The following is an 18802-nucleotide window of genomic DNA, read 5'->3' as shown; positions in this document are numbered from 1 at the left end:
AGAGAACTCTCTAGTCATCTTTTAGTGTTAGGTGAATTAAGACAAATTAGCCAACAGTTTGAGTTAGTGAGTAGCTCATGTGTTCTAAAAATTGTCTCTTGATCTAGGATGACCTTGCTTTTGAAGGCAGATGTTTTATGATGTGACTCTTTTTTTTAAAAAACACTTTCTCATGCATATGAATTTAGATAATTCCTCGCTTGATGACATAAGCATCGTGTTCACACAGGATAAGCCTTCTGCAGTCTAAGTTGGCCTTAAGACACATAGTGCATGGTAAAAACATACCAGTGTTTTCTAGACAGAATATACTTTCGAACTTTAAGAGAGTGGGCTGAGTTTCTGGGTTAGGTATGCCAAGTTCAGAAATTGTGTAAAATTTAACAATATTTCAGAATTGAGAGGGATTACTATGGTTATCTTCATAAACACTGTATAGTTTTTCAAGTTACCATTTCAAGGATGGTACAGTGAAAATCTACAAAAGAATGGCAGCGAGGCAGCTCATGCTGGCAATAACAGAACTCAGGAGGCTGAGGCAGGAAGCTTACAATGAATTCAAGATCCAATTAGTCTACATACTGAATTTCAGTCCAGCCTAGACTCTGGAGTGAGACCCTGACATGGGACAAATGTGAACATATCTCTTGGTAATCATTTTTTGTTTTGCCTAAATTAAAATCAAGAGTTCCAAAAGACAACTAGTGTTTGCTGTAAACCTACTGTGTGTCACCTATTGTGTGACATTTTCAAAGCCTCATTATAGCTCAGTGAGCCACATATACACAGCTTTATACAAATTTACACTGAAAAGAACCCACCAGTATAAGATTCAAGATTTTATGCCAAAGCTTGTCTTTGGATATTCCCCTGCCAAATGCCTTTTCCCAGTCTCTGATGTGATTTCAACTCTTTAAAACAGTAAACACACAAGCTGAAATACAGCTGGACTGACACTCAGGTGTCATACATCATCTGGCTAGTCCCTCCCTGCCAGTAAATGAAATGGATTTAGTTCTGCTGCACACTTGGTAATGGCTTGTTGAGGATTATTAACAAGTAATTTTCTTTGAGAGTTGAGCTGAAGAATTGACGGGTCTGGGGATGGCTCAGTCAGTTAAGTACTTCCTGATCAAGCATAAGGATTGAATGGATCCCCAAGTACACACATAAAAACCCTAGGTTGATGGAGCAGTGTTGGCCTGTAATCCCAGTGCTGGGAAGGCAGACATGGGAGGGTCCCTGGAGTTTCAGTAACAGGACCCTGTCTCAAAAACTAAGGGGGTGAGAGATTGAAGAAAACACCTGACACTGACCTCTAACCTGTGCACACATATACTTGGCCCAACATAAGCACACAAAAACACACACTAAAAAAAAAAAAAAGAAGGAAAAGAAGAGAAAAAAAAAGGAATAAAGTTTGATCACTAGTCTGCATATGAGGAGACAGTCAAGATTTGTTTTAAATTAAGACAGTTTTATAAAGCAAGTTTGTTGTGTTGCAAATTTGTTGGGATTTTTGACACCTGAAAGAAAGAAAGGCCTTCGGCCACTAGTGTCTTATTAATGATGGGTTTCTATTATAAGGACTTTCCCTTTTTTGAGTGAGAACTCTAAGCTATTTACTTCCCAAGTCTCCCAATAGCACTTAGCATGTGCTATTGCTGTGCAGCCACGTTTTCCATGTAGATCTACTATTTCAAAGATTTAGTTATTACTAGCTTGCTGTTCCTTTGATTTCTAAGAGCCCAAACAACCCGCCATAACCTGTTTATTCTCTTTAGCCCCCGCAAGAAAAGCATATGCTTCAGGGTAAGCCTCACCTGTTCCAAACATTTAAAAGAGGCACCCAGAAGTTATTTAAAACAAAAATCCATTTGTGGATACAAGCTTCAGAATATCTAATACAGATCTTTCTGTTAGTCTCTACTATCCATCAGCTGAACAGGAATCTATTCCCAACAAGCCTGTGGGTAAAATAATTTCCGAGGCCCAGGTGGGTGGGCCAGCAAAGGAAGATGGAAAAGCAACCTTGGTAGCTGTGAGGTGGTCAGGCAGAGGGACAGCCCCTTCCCCCCACTGCCATGGCTGTGTGCCGCTCTTCCTCTATACAAAGACAATTTGCTTTTCATGTCGTAATGAAGAACAATGTTTAACAGACAAAGGAGCTTCTAGCTTATTATTGTGCTGTCTTTGACTAGAGCTAGATGCTGGGAAAAATGGTAATTCACAGTGTGAATGCTTCTTTTTTCCCGCCGTACGGGTTATGGCTGAGCCTGTACATTGTATATCGCAGATGGTACAATAGTGAACTCTGTGAGAACGAGCAAAGAATGAATTACGACCTGGTTTTTTTTCTCTTGCCAGCCAAGAAACCAAGAATGTCTTCACAGTGATTTTTATTTGTGTGCATGTGAGGGACTCCTTAGCAATGCGCACTGCAGGATTCCAATAGATGATTTTTAGATTTAGAGTGTTTAAATTGATGTATAAAACCTACCACGGTGCTCTGAGAACACCTGTGCTCTCTATTCTCTCCCCCAGAACACCGATGGAAGGCACAGGTGATGCCTCATTAAGTTATTTCATGCAAATAAAAACATATTGCAGGGTTTCTTCTCCTTAACTACATAATCACTGAAACATGACCGCATTGATTAATGAACAAACTTTGGGAGGGAAGAATTCTGCATCTTTTTGTCAATTCCCCTGCCTTGAAGGAATTTATGATCCATATAAATCTGATCTAAGTGGGAAAGTGATAAGAATTTATCTTTCTTATGCAAAGTAAATAACTATAAATAAATGAAAATAAAGAGAAAAAAGTAGTTTTCTCTCCTTATTGTGTGTGTGTGTGTGTGTGTGTGTGTGTGTGTGTGTGTGTGTGTGAAGACACTCACAACATAGGATGCAGAATTTGATTAAGGAAGATCAAATATCTCATGTTGATGGAAGGACTAGAAGGACAGAGGAGAACTGATCTCATACAGTAGGCCTACATGTTTGATTTAGGGTTCATATATTCTCACCAACGTTTCCTGGAAACTGACATTGATTTGTCCCGGAAGCCATGATGGAAAAACAGCCAATGTGTATGGGAATGCTCTTCAGACTCAGAAGCCATCCTGGCTGGTGTCTGAGTAGTCCAACACAACTGTAAACAGTTTTGAGCTGTGTTTATGAAGGTAATGAGTCTGCTCTTAAAAGTCTTCTGTGATATTATTTCTGTGTTTTTGATTTATTGAATTAAAGCCAGATTTATTCAATTAAGATACTACACTTCAAGGTTAACTGCCATTTGCTCTTCATTTAGGCAAGCTATTGTACAGTTATGTAAATTTCATGAACAGAGACGATACTGGGGTATCTTAATTACAAGCAAAAAGATGCCATTTAAATATGAATTAAGGGACTTGTTGTCTAAATTTTCTGTTTCTGAGTTTTATGTCTTCCTAAAACCTAAATACCCAAGGACCTACATTACTCCATAAGATTTTACTTTTTCCTGTGAATGAGAAACACTCCTTCTCCTAACTCTTATTTTAAAGAAAGTAGGGAAACATGCATCAATGCTATTTTTATTGCATTGATCAGTATCTGAAAAACAAATCCAGAGCTTTCCTGTTAGCCAATGAGAATGATTTTCACAATTGTTACTGAAGTTTTTAAAGGATCCTAACTTATGAGTTAATTTGTTATATCTGTCCTTTACTCAAGGTCTATAGATATGCAACTTTGTTTTTTAAAATAACTGCTTTAAAACAACTCACTAATAATGTATTGAAACGTACTATTTTCAGAATCTATCAGTGGTGTGTGAATGTGTGTGTGTATAACATACCCATGTTGTATATATGTACATGCACATATATTTACCATTTCTCTGTATCTGTTGAAATATTCATTCTAAATTTAGAACTGTCAGGGTTATAGTGTTTAGCAAAGGTGATCCATGACCTGACCCTGTGCTGATTTTAGTGAAATGCTTCCTCATGCATGTCTTGGATTTATGGAGAGATACTGTCTTTGTTTGTCTATGTGTTTTTGGATGGTTCCTGTTTATAGGAATGATCTAGAGATAAATCTGGCATTAATCAGGAAGAAAGGGAGGGATTCGCAATGAGTTAATGAAAACCACACTGTGGTTCCCTAGAGTTGGTTCCCAGCTCTTGTCCAGAGCCTGGGACATAGCCACAGCCTGGGAGGATGTTCCCAGAGCCCCCCAAGGTAGCTCCTGCCTGCTCCCCCCACCCCAGGAGTGAGAAGCTCACTATTCAGTTAGTGCTTGCATCATCCTTCCAACATGTTCCCACTGATACATTAAAGGAATTAATTGCTCATAATGATCTCACCATCTGTTAACAGAGGTTCATACCTACAGGCTGGTGGCATGTGGTGGTTCTATTCAGGGATCAATAGGCAACCCGGGCGAAGGCTTTCCCACATCGCCTGTCTTTGCCTGCTGAAAGGGGGAGGAGAGCTTGGTGCTGGCCATCTGCTCCCTGTCTTTTCTCTGTGAGACCTTGACGCTGTCCAGCACAGCTCTGATCTGACTCCGGTCCTTTTGGAATGTGGCTGATCTGAGAGCCTCTCAAAGCTGTGAAAGTGAGTCAAAAGGAGATGGCCATTGTCCGGCATGACTGAAAGAAAATGATCACTTTAAAATTCATAACTCCCAGGTGCCTGCCATCTATTCATGGGAAAAACCCTCGGAACTTCTCTTCATTAAAGAGAGGGGGGTCCTGCTAAAAAGAGAGAAAAGGAAGTAGTTTGTGGGAATGTGTAGGGGGTTTTCAGGCTAAACAAATGAGGAATTTGGAATTTTCACTTGCATTAAAGGAGCTGTGCAAAGGAGGGCCTTCATTTTAAAGAGAGGGGAGGCAGAGACGAGGCTTTCCTGGGGTCACTGTAGAAATGAATGAGGAGCACTGGTAAATTCCTCCAGGAAAATCTAAAGATCACTCTGTCTTTTGACCCTTAGTACCTGAAGTAGGACTCTGCCTGGTTCTGATCAATGTTTGAATTCCCGTTCTTGTTCCACAGGAATGGAAATTAGGTGATGAATGGGCATTTAAGGGAGACTAGGTATCTGGGAGATTCCAGAGTGTGGCACAGGCCTTACAGACAGAGCTGATCTCAAGCTCCCCAGGTGCTCCTTAGAACTTTATTCAGAGGGGTTACCTCCACCCACTCATCTATCTGTCTTGAACAACTTGGGAGCATAGAAACAGTACAGAGACAAAAGAAGACCTCTGGGTGCAAACAAGACAAGATTCAGCCAGGTTCATGGGGTACAGAAATCACAGGCCTGGTGGATCTTAGCCATCGGTCATTGCAGAAAATCAACGCTGCATCTCCCACACAGGAATCCAAATAGGCTTTATGGGTTAATGGATGGGGAGAGGAACAAAAGTGTGCATAGTGAGATTCCTGTCCTGCCTCTTGAACATCTTTCATTTTTCGGATGATGACGCCTTAGCCCCAGAGGTGAACTGACATGTTCAAAGTCACACAGGTCTCTCCACAGAAGCGAAGCTGTACCCTTATCTATGGGCAATTTTCTTTCCAGTACTACTACTGTGTCTCCTGTAATGGTGTCAGGCTTAAGCTTACTTTTTTCTCAGCTTTCAATAACAGTGATGATGATGATGATGATGAAGATGATGATGAAGAAGAAGAAGAAGAAGGAGAAGAAGAAGAAGAAGAAGAAGAAGAAGAAGAAGAAGAAGAAGAAGAAGAAGAAGAAGAAGAAGAAGAATTTTACTAGTCTAAAAAATTTAGAAGTTTCTTTGAAAATAAATTATGAGATATGGGGATGATCGCAATGACAGCATTCATCAATACTACACATATAATAATATAGCAAAAGGACCAAGTAAGGCACTAACATCTGACAGAAAATATTGCAACAGAGCATCAACCCCTTTGGGAAAGGGTGGTCAGGCTGAATTCTCTTAGATATCAGTTATCAAAAGTGGAGGAAGGAAGGGCAAGACATGGCTGTGGTCAATGCAGTCAGAGAACCACTCCCCTAAAAAGAAAGGCAAACAACAGTAACAAGGAGATAGAAGATTCTAGAAAAAAGCCAAACTTCTGCAAACAGGGAAAGGTATACCTAAGTGAATCATTGTTAGTGATTCTTCTTAATAGGTAAGAAGAGTACATTCTCCAAACCATGTGTTTTTGTTCATTTGTTTACAATTTTCTATCAGGCGTGCTGAGAATCTGGTTTTGTGTGACTTTTCCTCTGTGAGAGTCTACCTTTAATTTTCAGTTTAATGGACAGGAACATAAAATTCTTTGGATAAAATTGTTGTGCACTGTATTTATGGTAGACTTAAGAGGAGACAAAAAAAAAAAATCGAAGTCCACTATAGATTTCTTTACAAATCCATTTGATTTTTAAATTGTTAACTTCTTTTAAATTGGAGTTCATGTACTGTTAAAACCCTATAGTTTACAGAATTAGAGCTCATGAAATATGGGCTGGAGGGAATAGAGGGATGCTGGAGGGGCTAGTTAGGGAGACCTTGGATAATGCAAGTAGACTCAGAATTTAGGTAAAGACTGCCATTGGCTAAAAAGGAATGACTGGTATTTTTTCAAGTATTTCAATTTTATACTGAAACTCTAGGGGAAATTGAGACTTATTTCAGGCAAAATAAAAAGCATATAGGCAATCCTAAACAAGGAACAGAATAAAATGTACCACTATCCACTTCTGAGGGCTGACCACTGCTAACATTGCCAAGTATGACACAAACAATAACAAGATCTGATCGTAACATTCACCTTAGGTTACCTAGTACGTAATTTGAGATATGTGATTGAAATCCGACCTTTTTGATTTTTAAAAATGTGAGAATTTTCATGTAGGTGCTTTATTTATTGTTTGTTTGTTTGGGTGGGTGGGTGAGTCGGGGCCCGGTCTCACTATGCATCTCTGGCTTCCTGGAGCTCACTGTATAGACCATGCTGGCCTCAAACTCAAAGATCCACCTGCCTCTGCCTCCTGAATGCTGGAATTAAAGACGTGTGTCATCATGCCTGCAAAAAATAAAAAAGTAAAAATAAACTAAAAATGTTCCATTCATTGGTCTATTATGAGCCTCTCATCTTCCCAATAAAAAGTAATCCAACCCTCTTTCTCTGTGGTGTGTTGCATGTATGTATACATGTTTGCATGTTTATTGGCACATCTGTGGGGGTGCATCTGCCTGAAATTGATGCTAGGCATCTTTCTTTCTTCTTTGAATGAGGTCAGGGTATCTTACTGAACCCAGGGCTCATTTCTGGCTGGTCTAGCCCGTTAGTTTGCCTTAGGGCTTCCCTGTTTCTGCCTCTTGAGTTATGGGATTGCAGGTGGCTTCCATACTTGCCCAACTAGTCACATGATTGCTGGGGATCTCCAAATCTTATGCTGTGCAGCCAGGGTTTTATCCACTGAGCCATCTGTCCAGTCCCTCCCCTCAAATCTATTTTAAACAGACTCTGACCAGCTTAAGAACTTTTGAATAAGTCCCAAAGGTTCTGAGCATCCCATTTCTTTTTGATGTTGGGTTTAGAACTACATGCACATTTCACAGCTGAGCCACAGCCATTTATGTTGAAGGAATGTAGTCCATTAGATGTTTGCTTAAAAAGTTGGTGACTTCTATGTCTTCAATGAAGGGGTAGCTTCTTCCCATTAATTAACACATCCTATTTCATTAGTCAAAACTTACAGTGGGCCGTGTTCACAAATACTAGAGAAGGAATAATATGAGAATGCACTTTAAGAGTGAGACATTTAAGAACGAGACTTGCTTCAATAATGACAGTAAACACAAGAAAAACACCCCACAAAGGATAATAAACTGCAAATCGGCCAAACAACCAACAAAAACATGTCAGTGAAGCACAATGCAGAACCCAACGGTGAGAATCTCCTCAAGGGCCTGGGGGAAGAACTGGTATGATGCTTGGCACTCAGCTGCTGGGACTTTCAGGTCCCGAGGATTTAATGTTCAGACTTGCTGAGGAATGCACAGGCAGGATAGTGCTACCATCAACTCTACTTCTAACCCCTACACCAGTGTAACCGCCCCCCCATCCCTCACATGCTGCCTGACAGTGGACAGCTGGGTCATGTCCTTGTTTTCCAGATACTTGTTTCTCATAGATGTGACTATGCCCAGAAATGCCCATCATTTCTAGAGGGGGAACACAGACCTGAACGCTTCCAAGGCCCCCATAGGAATATTTCTTCCCTTTTTAATTATTCAGTTTTTGAATTTCCTTTTAAACCTGACAACTGTCCTTGTCCTGCCTTTACATATCCTCAATCACGCTAGACTCAATTTTGTTCCCCCTTCTTATATTCAGGAAGGATCTTTAAAAAGCACAGAACAGGATCGAATGCACTGTGCTGCCCCCACCCTCCAGCCCTCCCCACCCTCCAGCCCTTCTGTTCTCACAAACAGCCTTGTAGGGTTAGATGATCTCTGGGCTTTATTATCTCCCCCTCTTTTCTTTCTTTTTGTTTTTCTTCCTTTTTTTTTTTTAAAGAATGGTGCAAGGAAAGTAGAAGTTTATTGAGGGTAAGGGTTCAATGACTATTTTTCCTTTGAACAAATTAATCTTGTATAACCTACATTATAGAGGCGAATTTTTAAAAGAGGAGGAAATGACCGCTGGGGCCCGGCTTGGAGCTCTTGTGGGTCTGAGTTCACATTTGCACCAGCCAGAGATTTTCAATTAGCAGTGCCTTGGAAAGCAGGGAGCTGGGCCTTTGTCAGTGTCCTGTGTGAGGACAAGAGCAAATAAATTGGAAATGGTCTTGGGCTCAGGTTCCTGGGAAAATGTAACAGGTGTTACAGCTATGCTGGGTGTGAGATTTATGAAAAAAAGAAAGAAAAAAGAAAAAAAAAAGCCACTCAGGCTTTGCCCATAGAATTCTGCTTTCTAGCCAGGGCTTCAAGTAGGAAGAAACTAATGACTTCATTACCATCTCAATTCTGGGAAATGCAAGCTCCAGACCTGACTCATTAAAGGGAAGGTATAGACCTTACAATATCAAAATGTTATTTTGAGCAATGCCCTTAGTAGGGGCAGCTCACCCAAAAAGAATGTATCCTCGAGGAGTGACACTGTGCCCAGAAAATAAGAAATAGCAAAATACAAACAAACAATGCAAAACAGAAACCTCTCACACACACAAAACAGACAAAACCCAAAACAAACCAACAAAACAGAAAAAACAACAAACCCGTGCAAAAATTGGGAGGGAGAAAAAGAAAAAAGAGCAGTTTTCTGGCATACCACACTGTAAGGGTGCTTGTTGGTTATTCCATCCTCTTGGAAAAGCCTCTGCTTCTCCCCATCCTTCTCCCGTGTTGTGACACATTAAATGGTTCTTGTTGTTGTCCCATTTCTAGTAGATTGTAATTGGGGATGAGCTAGATGTCAAATTTCCACGCAATGGAAAAGGAAAGAAATCTCTTCAGTCCTAACAGGACTTAATAAGACTAACCAGAGTCGTGCTTAACTGGTATCAATTAACTGTAAATTTCATTATTACATAATTGCCTCTCTTATTAATCTGCAATGGGAAAAAACATAGCCTAGGAGAGTCTGCTCCTGTCCTATTTATTCTCACAAAGACTCCTTCGAAGCCATTGTGCTGCATTTTATTTCACATCGGCTCTCTACTGCCTGAAAGAAGAACTTGGCCAGGGAATGGCAATTCCAGTAACCTTCTCACAGTCCATTTATCTCTAAATGCCAGTCCCCTGGTGGGGGTCCTCCAGCCCCGTAGACTGTTTTTTATTATGCTGCCTACATGCTTTGCTCCCCAGAACACCTTTGAGAAGAAGTAAAAAAAAAAAAAAAAAAGTCAGACTCAAAATGACAGACTCAAAGCTTTAAGTCGGGTGAGCTGGCTTTTGAACAGCCCCGCCCCCACCCCATTCCTGAGAAAATGAACTTCCCATTAAGTCTCTGGTCACAATTTCCTTTCTCCAGTAATGTAAGTCATAATGCCTTCCCAGTGGAACTGAGGGCCTCTATGTTCTGGAGACACACTGAGCCTTGACCAGAACTAGGAGGCTGAATCCCTCTGACTTTTGGGCATTAGTGCCAGTGGGGGTGGCAGCTGCCAGTAAAGCAATTTGGATGACAAAGCAGCCGTGAGGCAGAGGAGAGTCGCCATGGGACTCAGCTAGTTGGCAGAGCGCTTGCCTAGTTTCCGATCCCAGCCCCAGACTCAAGCAGGCATGGTGGGACTGGCCAGTGATCCCAGAACTCAGGAGGTGGAGGCAGGAGGATCAGAAGTTAAAATTCATCTTTGGCAGTGAGTTCAAGGCCAGCCCGGGCTATATGAGACCCTGTCTCAAATGAAAACAAAAAGCAGAATACATAATAGGAATCCTTAGAAACTGTGTTTTCTTCCCGTCCCCTTCCCTTCTCATTCCACCCCACTCTCATCCTTTTGACTTACCTAAGAAAAATTAACTAGCTGCAGGAAGTCATTTCTCCTGTGACGGTCTAACCAGAGGAGAGGGAAGAAGGCTCCTCTGTGGGTAAGGGAGACTTTGCAAAGTGGTTGTCTCATTGTATCCTCTTGTCTCAAGTTCGTCACATCCCGAAGCCCCCAAGGATGGAGCTTCCCCTGCTTTCTTCCACGTGTGAAGAAACCTCTTTTCTCTCATCAAATTCTGTGCCTTGGGTTTCCCACCAAGCATCTCTCAGCACGCATCTTGGAACCTGGTCAATGTGGCAAAATTATTCATTACAGGTTTTGCCATGCTTAGTTGCTACATACCGACCTCATGCCTGACCCCCCTGGTGATTTCTGAGGCTCCGATTCAAGACTTAATTAATCTCTCTTCTTTGCTTGTATTGCAGTTTTGACCATTTGTCTCCCTTAGCTCATGGATGTGGATGTAGGAAATGCTTATATAAGTAAGCTGTGTCATTCAGGGACTGAGTTCACCTGCACTGTTCCTTGTGGCTCTCGGCAACAGGCTCCAGACATAAACAAGTAAGGAGGCAACGATCAGAGAACTTGTTACTTAAGCTTGAAACTCTGATCTCCTGGAGAAGCCTCCAAAGTCCTGAGCGTGGGAGGACCATAAAGTCGTGTTAACCATGCAGATTTGTTTGCTTGGTTTGTGTGTGTATTTGAGGGGATTTTTTGAGACAGCTTCAAATTTGATATATAGTGAGAATGACCTTGAATCTCTGATCCTCTCTCCATAACACCCTGCATGATGAGTGCTGGGGTAAAAGCCTAGTTCATGCAGTGCTCGGGATCAAACCCAGTGCTTCCTGCACACCTGCTGGGATGCAACCCGACTCACCCAACTCTGTTCCAGTTTTACTTTTTGTTTGAAGAAGTCTCAGGTTGTCCTCCAACTCACAATGATCCTCCTGCCTCAGCTTTCTAAGTGTAACCCCAATTTACTTGATGCTGGGAATAGAACCCAAAGCTTATGCTTGCTAGACTCTACCAACTGAACTGCGTCCTCTCTGTAAGATTTTGATAGAGTTTTAAAGCTCCTTCTCCACGCAGGTCCATGCAGCAACCTGATGTATCCCTACTTGGTGATATCAGAGGCACTCCTTTGAAAACTGTTTTACTCTCTGTCCTTTCAGTAGGCTCCAAAATGGGGTTTTGAGCTAGAAGATAATTAAAGTTCATTCTAATGTCAGGTGGGAGTTAATGATTCATACAATACATAGAAAGGTGATGCAGCACATGAATAGTAGTATCCCAATCTTAAAGGGCAAGAAGTTAAGGAACAGAGTTGTAATGGAGGAGGATGTTGTTAGTAAAAACAGGAAGACCCCCCTCCTGAGGCTGACCCCCCTGGGAAACTAGCCTGTAAATCACTACCATTGCTTTGTGTCCCTTACTTCTGGCTGTGGAAATAAAAGCATCCTGGGTGCTAAGTGAAGGACTAGAAAGCCTGGATGCAGGATCTAAGGTCTTTGCTCTGTTTGCAGAAAACAATCCGAGTCTGAGGTCCTTTCATGGATGCTAACTCCCCCTGGAAGAGGTAAAATGCAGAGTTAGGGAACTGTGGATATCCAATGACTACTCCTCCCCCACCAAGAAACAATCAAAAATAAATGAAAGAAAAAAATATGACTTGCTGAGCTTGAAAAGTTGTTTGCTGTTCATTCAAGCTCGGGCAGCAGCATTCTATGGGCACAGCAGTGTGTACTCAAAGTTCCTTTGGAGGCCAGAAGAGAGTGTTGAATTCCTTGGAGTTGGAGTTACTGGCACTTACAGGTCACCCAAAGTGGGTGCTTGGAACTGAGCTCCAGTCCCAGAACAGCAAGCACTCTTAACCACTGAGCCATCTCTCCAGTCCTAAGGCACCGAGTTCTATCTGATAAATAGAATTTTTCCAATTAAAAATTAAGGCAATACTGATTTATAGCCATATTAACCAAGTAGAGCACTACTTAGGGATCACAGACACTAGTTTGATAACAGTAATGGCCACTGTTTGCACCAGCATGGGGCAAACATGAACAACGTCCTCTCTTGCTTTGAGAAGGTAAGCAAGATGAATCACGTCTATGGAGCATTACAGGTTCCCCAACAGGCTAGCAACACGGAGAGCATCAGTTATTCTTTGTGTGATGGGGTGAGCTGCTGATTGGAGTTTTCACAACAGCTTGCAGAAGCTTGGAGACTTGATGCTGGGGCCTTAAAGTTTGTTTTCAATATGTGTGTAAGAAAGGAGACAGTGAGCACAGGGTGCCAAGCTGTGGGGATTGCTCCTCTGCCCAGGGTTCTGTTCTGTACCAGTCACGAGCCAATTCCAGCTCTCTGTGAAAGTGGTGTGCCAGAGTCAAGACTAAGTCACCCTGGCATAAGTATCACTTGACTATTTCACAAAAATAGAAACAATGTCACTATGAGCTCCTTGACATTTCTGCTTTTGCTGATGATATCCTATTAAACAGCTAACATTGATGCTACCGCCAATTAGCAAGGCTGTATACGAGCTTTAGAAGGAGCTTAGACAATTTTTTAGACCAGTTTCTTTGTTCTTCGCCAACATGCTACTTTTGAGTTGGTTTTCATTTTATGTTGGCAGAATCAGGACCCCTGCTATGTTATAATTTCCAGGTTAGAATCTGGATGGTGGTCTACTCAGAGTGTATGCTCTTTCTCCTTCATTTTTACATCCTCACTTCCCAAAATCTAGGAACATAAGTGTATTTCGAAAATATCACTGGGTGGGTGAGAGGCTAGAGTAGAAATGCCCCTCCAAGAGTTGTCTGCTCACAATTTTCTCATTGGAAATTGTCTTCTGGATCTTAAATATGATATCATTTTCATAGTTACTTTTTACAGTGTAATGCTCAGATTCAGGACCTACAGTTGTTTTATTTATTTACTTTTTTTTTTTTTAATTTGGGAACCATGAATTAGAAAAGGAATCCAAACATGGATCAAGTAAAGGAAACCTGAATCTGTAAGATCGTGGGTGATTGCCTTTGTTTGCAGACACTGATACTGACGTATGCTCTTTCTCATCTAATTGCTTCTCTTGTGAACTCTGGGGATACAGGTATTTCAGCTGCATGTTTGGATGACCTCCTGTTCAGTAGCTGTCCAAGTTTGCTTTCTATTGCTGTCATATCTACCACGACCAAAAGCAAGTTGGAGGAGAAAAGGTTTATTTGGCTTATACAATGTAATTATAGCTCATTATTGAGGGAATTCAGGGCAGCAACCCAAGGCAGGAACCTTGAGATAGAAAACTCAAACAGGGATCATTGGAGGACACTGTGTACTGGTTTACAATTCATGGTTTGCACAGCTTCCTTCTCTATACAACTCAGGACCACTTGCCTAAAGAGAGCTCTGCCCACAGTAAGCTAGGCCTTTCTACATCAATCATCAATCAAGAGAAGGTCCCCATACACTTGTCTATAGGCCAGTCTGATGGAGGCAATTTCTCAATTGATGTTCTCTCTTCCTTGTGTCAAGTTGAGAAAAAACCATCTAGCACCATAGAGTTTTACTCAAACAAACTAAGCTTTGCTTAGTTTTTTTTTTTTTTTTTTTTGATTGACTTTCTTAGGCTGCTGTCGAAATAGTAACCCATTCCCAGGCTTAGCTGTCAGCTCCGTTCTTTGTGTGTTTGTGTTATATAGCTATGCAGTGTAGACCGAGGGAAAGATTTAATGACAGTGTGCAAAGCTAGAAAATAACAAAAAACTGTAACAACTGACTCTCAGTACTACAGACAGCAGTTTGTATACTCAGGGCTTTTGTATAAGGGAGGGAATACAGAGATACAAGAGAATCACATGACTTTGCTGAAGGGAAGGCTGGCAAAACGAACCACCTTCTAAAAGTGTCACCCTTGATGAGGAAGAGCAAAGAGTACATTTCTGTGAACTGTAAGGCCACACGATATTCTGAAAGGGCATTCGGCTTGTGTGGAAGTTTGAATAGGTATGGCCCCCATAAACTCATGCGTGTGAACTTGGCCCACAGGGAGTGGCACTATTAGGCAATGTGGCCTTGTTGGAGTGGGTATGGCTTTGTTGGAGGAATTATGTCATTGTAGGGTGGACTTTGAGGTCTCATATGCTCAAGCTACACCCAGTGTGACATACAGGTCTCTTCTGCTGCCTTTAGACTAGATGCAGGACTCTCAGCTCCTTCTCTAGCACCATGTCTGCCCGCATGCTGCCATGTCCTGCCATGTTGATAATGGACCAAACCTCTGAACTGTAAGCCAGTCCCTGTAACATGAATTGCTAAACGGTCTTATTAACAGAAAACCCGGAGCCAGATATTGGGGTGAGAGCTGAAAGATCAGAGAAGCAGAGGAAGCCAGCCATTAGTTCTTACCTCTTCGAAATCCTCAGTCTAAAGACAGTGAGTTCCCGTTTCCTCACACCTTAAATATCTTTCTCTGCCCTGCCATATTACTTCCTGGGATTAAAGGTGTGTGTGCTTCCCAAGCAAAGACATGAGATCTCAAGTGTTGGGATTAAAGGTGTGTGCGACCATGCCTGGCTCTATTCCCAGTGTGGCCTTGAACTCACACAGATCCAGACTGATCTCTGTCTCCTGAGTAATAGGATTAAGTGTGTATACCATCACCTGTCTGGCCTCTATGCCTAATCTAGTGGCTGGCTCTGTCCTCTGATGCCCAGACAAGTTTTATTGGGGTGCACAATATATCACCACAAACCCCAATTAAATGTTTTCCATTATAAGAGTTGCTGTGGTCATGATGTCTCTTCACAGCAATAGAAACCCTAACTAAGACAGCTTGCAATAGGCCAGTGTGGGCTACAATTCTGCCTGTGTGCCCACCAGCTTTGGGGGTGTGGGAAGAGACTTGCTTTTCTTATGATCGATTATTCTCTTCTCTTATACTGGGAGAAGAATTCCTATGTATCTCTGGAAGGTTAGGGAACTAAAATGGACTACATTGCACTGTGAACTACTATAAAAATATGTTTTTGTTATCACATTATTTTGAGCTCAGCTGTGATACTTGAACACCAAAAGTGCAAAGTAATTTAGATTTTTCTACTGAATGTGGGGAAAGTGGTTTTATTGTAATGCATTCTTATAACTTGCATATAATTTTATAGAGCTACAAGGCAGGTCAAGACCTAGTTGTCAATAATAGCTTTAGTTGGTGTGGGAAATAGATATCAGTGTTTCACATGTACAGATAGCCACTTTTCTGAAGGGGCTTCCGAGGTCATTAAACTACCTAGAGGTGAAGAGGTCTTGTAGACTGGGTTCTACTGAGCCTTGGCTGGTTTCCTGGCCTAGGATTTTGGGTAGAAATGTGAACTATCTTTTCTCTAAACTTTTTTTTCCCCTCAAGACACTACAGCCTTTGCTGGTCTGGAATCAACAAGGATCTGCCTGCTTCTGCCTCCCAGATGCTAAGATTAAAGGCGTGCGCCACCAGGTCCTGCCTCTGTCATTGTAACTGTGTTATAATGTACTTCTGAGATCCTGCTACTCCACAGCAAGCGAAGCTCAGGGGACTGTGTGTGTTTATGTGTGTGTCTGTGTGTAGGTCCACATGTACGTGTGTGTGGAGAAGCCAGAGGACATCTTCAGATGTCACCCACAGGTACTACCCACGTTGTTTTTTGAGACAGTCTGTCATTGACTAGGAACTCAGGATGTAAATTAGCCTGACTAGCCAGCTAGCCCCAAGGGTCCACTTGCCTCCACCTCTGCAAGTGGGTGCCACTACCCAGCCAGCTAGCCCCAGGGGTCTCCCCACCTCCACCTCTACAGGTGGGAACCACTATCACTCCTAGGTTATCTTTTTTCCCTAGAAAGCCCGGGGATTAAACCCAGGTTCTTGTAAGGTGGGCACTGTACCAGTGAAGCTCTCTCCCCTTCTCAAGGACTAACTTATTTATTGTGGAATCAAATTCTCATCCCTTTCCTTTGCTAGTCATGATGCAATCTTTTTTCTTGCTAGACTGTGTCTTTGATTGCTCCTTCCCACTCCCTGTCTTTTCATGCACAGCGCATCATGGCGTCAGCCCTGGCTCTACTATTGACCAACCCAACTCTATGATCCTATTGAACAGGTTAATAAAATTCTTTGAGCCATTTTTGTAACCTGTCAAAAACAGACAATATTTTCAGGCTCATAATGCTTTGAAAATATGAATGGGAAAACATACATAAAAATGTGGTTTATGCTGGATATTCATATACATGAGATTGTTTCCCCTAAAAGCTAGTGTGCTGTGTTTGTTTGTATTTCCATCTCTCATGGTGCTTCAGGTATCACAGTTGTTCCATGAATGTTTGTTTAGTCCTCTGATGTATCTCATCACTCTACTAACTTCACAAAGCCTCCCTTCCCTGACCAACTTTCAGCTTCTGTTTTCCCTTCTCCAGTGTGCAAAATCACCACATACTCTTCAATAAGGCCCTACTATCCTTCATACACATGACAGAGATCAAGGCCAAGTGTTGAGTTGGCTTGCGCTCTACTGCAGCTTACCCAAGTTTGGCTAGAAGGAAAAAGAAGCTCCAGATGACAGTGTGAAGGCTTACTGGCATCCTCCTGCAGGTGAGAGGTAAACTCTGTTTGCCATTAGTAGAACATTTGATACCAAGCAGGATGTCCCAGCACTGTGACTCAGTCATCAACCTCACCATCTTTAATAGAAGCAAAATGTATTAGTCACTGGTTAGGAACTATCTACGAGTGATTGACGAGGGGTGATTAAAATAGTTGAATGTGAAATTGTTTCCATACTCAGTGAAGGAAGCACAGAACGATTCATAGGTGAGTCAGAGGACGTGCAAGATAAGGACCTCAAATTCGAATCTAACACATATCCGTACTCTTTTAGGGATTATAAATAGCTTCAGTGTGCAAAGTTTCCTATGTCTACCCACCTTTCTGTTATGGTCTGTTAGCTGGGAGAATCCATCTAACTCAGTGTCTACTGTCCAGTAACATTGTCTCCCCCACCCCCACTTCAACTTAGGCATATGATTTCTACCCTTTCTCTTATCTCCTAGCACTATCTCCCAGGGACAGGCCCTGTCAAGAACCAACCCATCATTCTGTATGTTCCATTTTCTCATTCTCCTGCCTGCCTTCTCCTAGGAAATGCATAGCCACAGTCCCTTTGCAGTGTCCCATGTTCTGTGATACTCAGGCCCACCTTTCTTTAGGAGTAGAGAAATGTACTCCAAAGCTTTCAGAAGGAAGGCATTGATATTTCCTCTGTCTCAGAGGCTTGCGCCTAATACAAATCACAGTGATTAAAAATCCTGGGGTCCAGGAAAACCTTGAGTACAGACATGCCCCAGTCCAGAAAGACATTTAAAGTGGACAGACACAGAAGTTATGGGAGATCAGTACATGATTCCATGTAGCTGTTTTCTGCCCCCAGGTGGATGCTGGCTAATTATTGATCGTTTTGTTTACAACAGTTATATAAAATATATTCATTGTCATGATAAAGTAGTAAAGATTGCTACATATTTTAGCAATAATATTAAGCATTAAGCAAGACCTGATCAGTCATGAAATAGTCTTGTTACCTAACAATTGTAATCATTACTACCAATAATGCCATTTAATAACCAACATATACTACTTATGTACCTTGATGCTGTATTAAGTATATCATGCATATTTTCTCATTTAATATTACTAATAAGCCCAAATGGCTATTGTTCTGACTTCTATCCATCTTTTCCAGATGAGGAAATATATGCATATAGAGTTGAAACAAAACACCAAGGTTTTGTTCTTTGAAAACTGATGGGACAAGGATCAAACTGAAGCCTCACTCCCAGGGAGCCTGTCCTCTGAATCTCTGGCAACTTGAAAAGAGGCAAGGCATCATCAGGAAGTGCCTTCAGGGTTGAAAGACGTTACTCTGGATAAAACCCATTTAGAACTAACTGACCTTGTTTGATACCTAACATTCAAACTTCTACAGCTGAGCTACAGGAATTTTTTTTTTTTAAGAGAGGGGATAATTCATTATAACCCTTTACTCTCCCCCAAATAAGGATATTTAAGCATAATGTCATTTGAATGATTTGGCATGTGAAAGGCCTCCTGGATATAAAGGTCCCTGTCCCTTAAGTGGGTCACCAAGCTCTGGGAAAGTCTGTCCTTGAGTGCACAGGTAAAGGGAGGCAGGGGCAAACCAGGACAGACACACTGAGCTGACTGAAGTAGCAGTGACTCATGGGGAAAGCGAGTCTGCGCTGTCAGGACACCCTTGGAGACCTTGCCAGTTTATAAAGTCTTGATTGCTTCCCACCTGC

The 18802-nt window shown here is 41.8% G+C and overlaps 1 long non-coding RNA gene across 2 annotated transcripts in view; it reads left to right on the top strand.

Moving 5' to 3' along the window:
* The window catches only part of LOC143273207 (uncharacterized), a 42993-nt gene extending 24563 nt beyond the window's left edge, over positions 1-18430 (top strand). For both annotated transcript variants that reach the window (XR_013051102.1, XR_013051103.1), the window contains exons 2-3: positions 16904-17078; positions 18226-18430. This is a non-coding gene — a long non-coding RNA (uncharacterized LOC143273207). The remainder of the gene's footprint in view (positions 1-16903; positions 17079-18225) is intronic.
* Positions 18431-18802: the final 372 nt, after the last annotated feature.

This window comes from Peromyscus maniculatus, chromosome 5, assembly GCF_049852395.1.
Source record: "Peromyscus maniculatus bairdii isolate BWxNUB_F1_BW_parent chromosome 5, HU_Pman_BW_mat_3.1, whole genome shotgun sequence".
Taxonomy (NCBI): domain Eukaryota; kingdom Metazoa; phylum Chordata; class Mammalia; order Rodentia; family Cricetidae; genus Peromyscus; species Peromyscus maniculatus.
Note: the sequence above shows the minus strand (reverse complement) of the source record. Positions and strands in the feature narration are given on the sequence as shown.